The sequence below is a fragment of the Oxyura jamaicensis genome, chromosome 4, assembly GCF_011077185.1.
Source record: "Oxyura jamaicensis isolate SHBP4307 breed ruddy duck chromosome 4, BPBGC_Ojam_1.0, whole genome shotgun sequence".
Classification (NCBI taxonomy): domain Eukaryota; kingdom Metazoa; phylum Chordata; class Aves; order Anseriformes; family Anatidae; genus Oxyura; species Oxyura jamaicensis.
This window is the reverse complement of record NC_048896.1, coordinates 34,034,127-34,040,263: the sequence shown is the minus strand read 5'-3', so window position 1 is coordinate 34,040,263 and position 6,137 is coordinate 34,034,127. Positions and strand designations below refer to the sequence as shown.

Sequence of the window (6,137 nt, the reverse complement as noted above, 5' to 3'; positions counted from 1 at the left end):
AAAAATAGGAGGAGATATGGGAAGTAATTAAAGTATCTGATAATTTTCAATATTTGCAGAAAATATCCTGCATTTTGAGGCTGATTTTTTCAAGAATGAGTGATTAAAAAATCATTAGTCTCTGATAATGATAGCATTTGATCAAGGCACTTTTCTGTGTATGAAAACTATCTCAGAAATGTGTTTAGGAAGCCTGACTTTCAGATATGTTTTATTTTATATGTATATGCATGCCATGTCAAGTATGAAGCGAATAACCATTTGTAAATGCCATAGAAGATATATTAAATCAATTTCTTAAACAGAATGAATTTTCTAAACAGACCTGTGGCTAATTATGTGGGATATTCATCATATAACTAAAGTAGAGCTCAGGGATTTGGCACACAAATAGTCCCAGTCCCAAAAATGACCATTTCACTTTCAGAAAATTAGTGATTTTGATGAATTTTGTCCAGATCCAGTCTGATAACAAGTCCACCAATATTAACAAAAATTGACATATATGAGGTTGTATATCAGGTTGCTAAGTTAAAGCTTGCGTTACAGAATTAAAAATCAGGTCTAATATGTAATTTTACCCTGTGAAACATTCTATTTGATTTGTTTATCACCATGTACATGGCCTAAAAAGACAGGAGATGTTTGACTTCCTTCAAGAAAATTCTGGAGAGTACAAGAAGACAAATATATTGGAAAGGAATCCATGAAATACTGTAAATTCTTAGTCCCTTAAGATGACATTTGGTTCGAGGCAGAAACACATTTGGACTTCCCCACTGCAGAGGTGTTTTAGCTGAAATGACGTGAATGGCATGGCTGATGTTAACTGGCTAACCAAGTCAGTTAATGTTCCTAAGAAATAATGATACTTTCTTAGAAAAAGAAAAGGTTGTACTCTGAAAAATTAAGGGAATATTAAGGGAATATTTAAGGGAATTTAAGGGAATATTAATTATCTGGAAGTAATTTAGATTCTGATTTCCCTTTTTTATCTGTGACTTCACACAGTGAAATTTGGATAGCTTTGGTATAGTTGAGTGTAGAGTTTTACCTATATGGCTGTTTTATTTTTATTTTATTTTTCTAACTTGTTGAAATTTTGGCCACCCTCTCATAAAAAGAAAAAAAAAAAACACAAAAAAAAACAGAAAAATGTAGGGAGCATTCATGTAGACAGAACACTGAAAGTTTCATAAATCACCCAACTTTAGTAGGTATTTTAAAGTTTGGTAGTCCATCTATCCTTTCTCACTCAGATAAATTGTTCTCTTCCTATGAAGTTAAATTTAAAAATTATGGTAAGCATAACAAGCAATTGTTATCTGAAAAAGCACAGACTGTAATGAGATCTAGAAGTCCAAGAAATTGTATGTTATCAAATTGGTGAAGATATTAAACATCTGTGTTATGCAACATTTATCAAAAAGCAGTCTCAATACAAAATGGAAATAGGTCAGATTCAGTAGAATGTCCTTACTTAGCAATATTTAGAGGAGAAAATATATGGTCCCTCTAACTGTAAAACAGTTGTGCAGATGATGCAAATTCACATTAGATATCTCAGGACATTTTTTAAATCAGCTTTATGTAGACATGGGATCAATTATAAACTACATTATGATAAGACTGACTGAATACATTATTTTGAATTGTGATCTAAGAGAAAATGTCCCTATCACAATTTTACAGTTTTTACAATTTTATTTGGTGCCAAGCAAACCATCATCAGGGTAGATATCTTTCTATGATCTCCCCCAAAAACGACAAAAAACTAAGCATTTGTGATGTCCATGTTCAAGAGGCCAGAAAAGAAAAACTAATTATTTTGAAGATTAAACTGAATTCAGCGTCATCAAGTTTGAACATGCTTTGACCTTCCATCCATAAACTAATTTTGCTATTATAAGGGTTTAAGTTCTTTAAAGTATTTATATTTGGAAAGGACGAATAGTGGTTAATTTTTTTTTTCTTTTTTTTTTTTTTTCTTTTTTACTTCAAGTGAATATAAGTCATTACCTTTCTGAAACAGTCATTATGAAATATTTTCTTGAAATATTTTCTGAATACTCTTAGGCAAAAAGGTAGTTGTTAAGTACTAAAGAAGTGGAACCTTCCTATAAGTTTTCATATCATAAGAATACTTCAATACTTCACATAGAAATTATTCCTCAGCACTGGAAAAATGACATACAGAAAAATTTTAAAGCCTAACTCATCATTAAGGTACTAAGATACATTTAGGCACATTGTCAAAGAGGGAATTATGTGCCTTGGTAGGACTTAGGTACCTAAATAATTCCGAGGATTTGGATATTCTTCTGTAGAAATAAATCATTAAGCTGAAATTATATAAAGTCTTTAAATTAGAAGATTAAAATTCCATGCCATTTTATGTATTTCATGCCATAAATGGATCTGTATTACTGCTTTGAGGGCCTTGGTGAAATATTGTGACATTTTGGGCACTAAAAAGCCAAGAAGTATGGCAGGGTTTAAATAAAATTAGTCCATATCCTTTGGAAGTAAACCTAGACCTTGTTTTTCCCTTCGTTCCTCCATCTCTTTTTACAGTTTATTAGTACACTGCATTCCTGATGTGTATTGAGCTGAAACAAATTTTAGTGCTAGAGCTTACAGATCTTTCCACAACTCCAGAATGTTTCCTTTCCTCATGATGAAGAAATATATACTTACATATCTATCAAAGGCCACTCTGTTTTCCATCACAACAGTGATTTAGCTGACTGTTCCCTTTTAATGTGTGGAGCACACATTGCTCTTAGCGCCTGTTTTTCTTTTATCATAAATCCCAGTCCCCACAGAATAGGAAGATATTTGTTCACATTACTTCTGTTTTTAAGTGGGAACATGAAGTTCAGATTCTGAAATATATTTGAAAAGAAAAGTCAGAGCTGTTGTTATTAGAAGGAATTCAAACTTCTTGAAACACTGACATGAAACATTGCACTCATTGTTATGGGATAAGGTCAGCAGTTCAGATGGAATCTATATTACAGGCAGTCCCACAAAAATGAAACTGAAGGAATGCTGACAATATATTTTTAAAGCACCTTTCTCTATGCTCAGTTATGTTATTCATAAGAGTGTGGTGGCCTCATAGCAGAGACAAGGCAGTGACTTATAGAACAGCCTTATCACAACATGTATTAAAAAGTACATGGAAAATGTACTGTTCCTGGATTTTATTGTCACTTCTATTCATTTTGGCCTGTTTTTAAGGAACTATGAATAACAGTGTTGTTAATGGAGGTGTATTTACTTTTAATGGAGGGGTTCTACAGTACAGGATGGGCACTTAATCTTAAGAAAATACACTCAAGTATTACAGACAAAATTCTGTCTTAAGGAATCCTAGGAATGACAATATCCAATATCAGTGCAGGGCTTGAATTACAAATAAATTGATCAAATTATCAAATAATAAAATGTGTTAACTATGTCTCAGTTGGGCTTTCTTAGGGAAACCAACCAACCATAACAGATAATCCTGATTCTTGGACCAACACAGAATATTTGAATTCCTCATTCTAAACTGTTATATAAACACTTAAATAGCAACACTAGGTTAAATGTTTCATTTCATATTTGCAAGGGGATCATTTTGAGCATATAAAATAATCTCATTTCATTAATTTATATTGCTGTACAGAAGACAGACTGCTGTAATATTTTGCTGATTTAAGGTGTTCATTCATAATGTCTGATAAAAATGTCTCTGTCGTAAATAGTGGTGATACAAAGGATGAGATTTTCTAAGCAGCAGAGCCAACCAACTGTTGTTGGCTCATCTAATGCTGCGACATCATAACACGCAGCACAGACTGCTCTCCTGTGGATGTGGAATGCAGTGATACATTGCATTGTCGGTTTTCAGAGTATCAGCATAAGAAAAATGCAGATACTCAGCATTTTGGGGAAATGCTTGGGAAAAATGGTTGGACTGCTTTATATATATATAATTTATGTTATATCAACAATCTTCTGCAGGCATTTTGCTGAGATGTATTGGTTGGAAACCATGACTAAGCTAATTTTAGCAGCAACTAGAAAAAGTCTTATTAATTACTACAAAGGTCCAAGCTGTTGGATACCATAAGCATGAGATTAATGTCACTATGTTCCAAGATTACTGTACAGGGAAGGATTATCCCTTGCATTCTTCAAAATTCCACCTCAAAAATTTAACCCTATTAGCTGCTGCATAGGCGCTGGTCAGATGTAGGCTTACGTTTTCCTTTCTGTACAGTAACTGTTGAATTATTTTACTGATAAAATACATTCTTTGCAATTTGTCAAAAAAATAATAAATCCCAGTATTTGTATTTATTGATTTATTTTTCTCAAGTGAACAAAACAGAATGAAGTGTAACCAAGAAATATTTTAAATAGGTGGCTGTGATGCTTACGAGTAACTAGTAAGTGATTGTTTTTTGTCTTGAAATTGCTGAAATGCATCTTTCTGCTAAACAGAATTACATGTAGTTAGCTATATTCAATGCAAGCCTGAAACCCACTGCTGGAGTAATATCCACAAGGACATGGGCACACCATGCCACAAACTAGCATCAAAGCCAGAGGGAAGGTATCTGTCTCAGTTCCGTACTTCATCTGAAAAAAAAGGCTAATTAAGTCAGGTGTCGAGCTACTGCCAGCATGACACTATTGCTTTTTGTGTGTAAGTTAGTAACTCTACAAGGTACTGCACGCTGCACATTTTACACACCAAGCTTAGAAGACTTCTATTCTGTTAATGATTTAAGGTGCCTGTTTAGACGAGAATTCAGAATCCTGCACATAGGTATGCTGGAGCTTTTCTCCTTAAAAAAGCCAGTTGTGCCTAATTCTCAAAAACTCTGTTGTTGGATTATATATCAGAGACCTGGCAGTGCAATCAAAACATGCGCACAAACTGCCTTTTCAGTACCGTTTTAGCCAAGTCAGATTCTACCTGTTGACAAAATACATCTACAAGTTTATTGAGCTCCTTTCCTGCCTCTTAAGCAAGTGCTTGCTCAAATATGCAAATATTTCTTGGACATTTCTAGGTTTTCAAAAAAACAAAAACAAACAAACAAAAAAAAACTTTTTAAAATTATTTTTTTATTTTTTTACTGTGTAGTTATTTTCACTCTCCGAGGCCTTACATGTTCAATGATTTCAGGATTTCAGGTACCTTCAGGGTGAGACCCTGAGACTGAAATTTTAGAGTAAATTCAACCAGTAAAAGTTTAAATAGACAGCTATCTCATTTGTGATCTTTCTCTAACTTTTTTATGAATCTAGCACATAAACAACATTTTATCCTTCAGTAATAAATAAAATTCTTTATAATGAGACAGAAGCCACTGACCTCACCCCAGTCGTTACTTTCACTGTTTTGCATGTTCTTCTTTCACCAGTTAGTCTTAAATTCAGGAAAGAGTCTGAGGATTGCAAATCTGTACGTTTTCATGCATGTGTGCTGTTGGATTAGCAATTTCAGATGTTGAAGAAGTTTTCTTTGTTATATGTACTTGAAGGAACCCTCTAGCTTTTGCCAGAACCTGAATAATATTTACCAACTGGTATTTTACATACTGAGGGATAAATGAAGGAGGTACAATTACCATTCTTTTGCCTAGAACTTTGTTAAAAATATTAACAATGCATTTCATTTACCTATGAAGTCGCTTGACTGATAGTTATCACAGGACCAAAAAATTTAAGGTCATCTTAAAACAACACAGATTTGAAGAAGTAAAGGAATGGACAATTTTATTGTCCACAGCATACCTACACCAAAAGCATGCTATACTTCAGTATAGCAGAAAAGGTGAATTATGTAGGTAAAAGATATATTTTAATTTACTGATAATTAAAAATGTAGTAGATCTATTTGATCGTAAGTTGTTTCAATCCTTACAGTGATGTACCGAATAGCTAATTTTTAGTGTAGTGTAAAAATACACAGATACATTTACTTTTGGAACATATTCTATATTAAATAGAAACTTTTTTGATTTTTTTTTGTTTTCTATTTTACTATTTTTTTTCTCAGAATCCAGTGCCAGACATTTGCAGCCACATTCTGAAATATATTACAAATATAGGGGTTATTAATTGACCTTTATTCA

The 6,137-nt window shown here is 32.9% G+C and overlaps 1 long non-coding RNA gene across 2 annotated transcripts; it reads right to left on the bottom strand.

Annotated features, from left to right (window-relative positions):
* Positions 1-259: 259 nt before the first annotated feature.
* LOC118166407 lies at positions 260-5,519 on the bottom strand. Of its 2 annotated transcripts, none has more exons than XR_004750482.1 (3): positions 5,375-5,519; positions 2,698-2,885; positions 260-666 (listed from the first exon to the last, which is right to left on the bottom strand). It is a non-coding gene; the product is annotated as an uncharacterized LOC118166407 (long non-coding RNA). The 2 variants fall into 2 exon arrangements; XR_004750481.1 differs by lacking the exon at positions 260-666 and adding an exon at positions 669-796.
* Between the last annotated feature and the right edge of the window lie 618 nt (positions 5,520-6,137).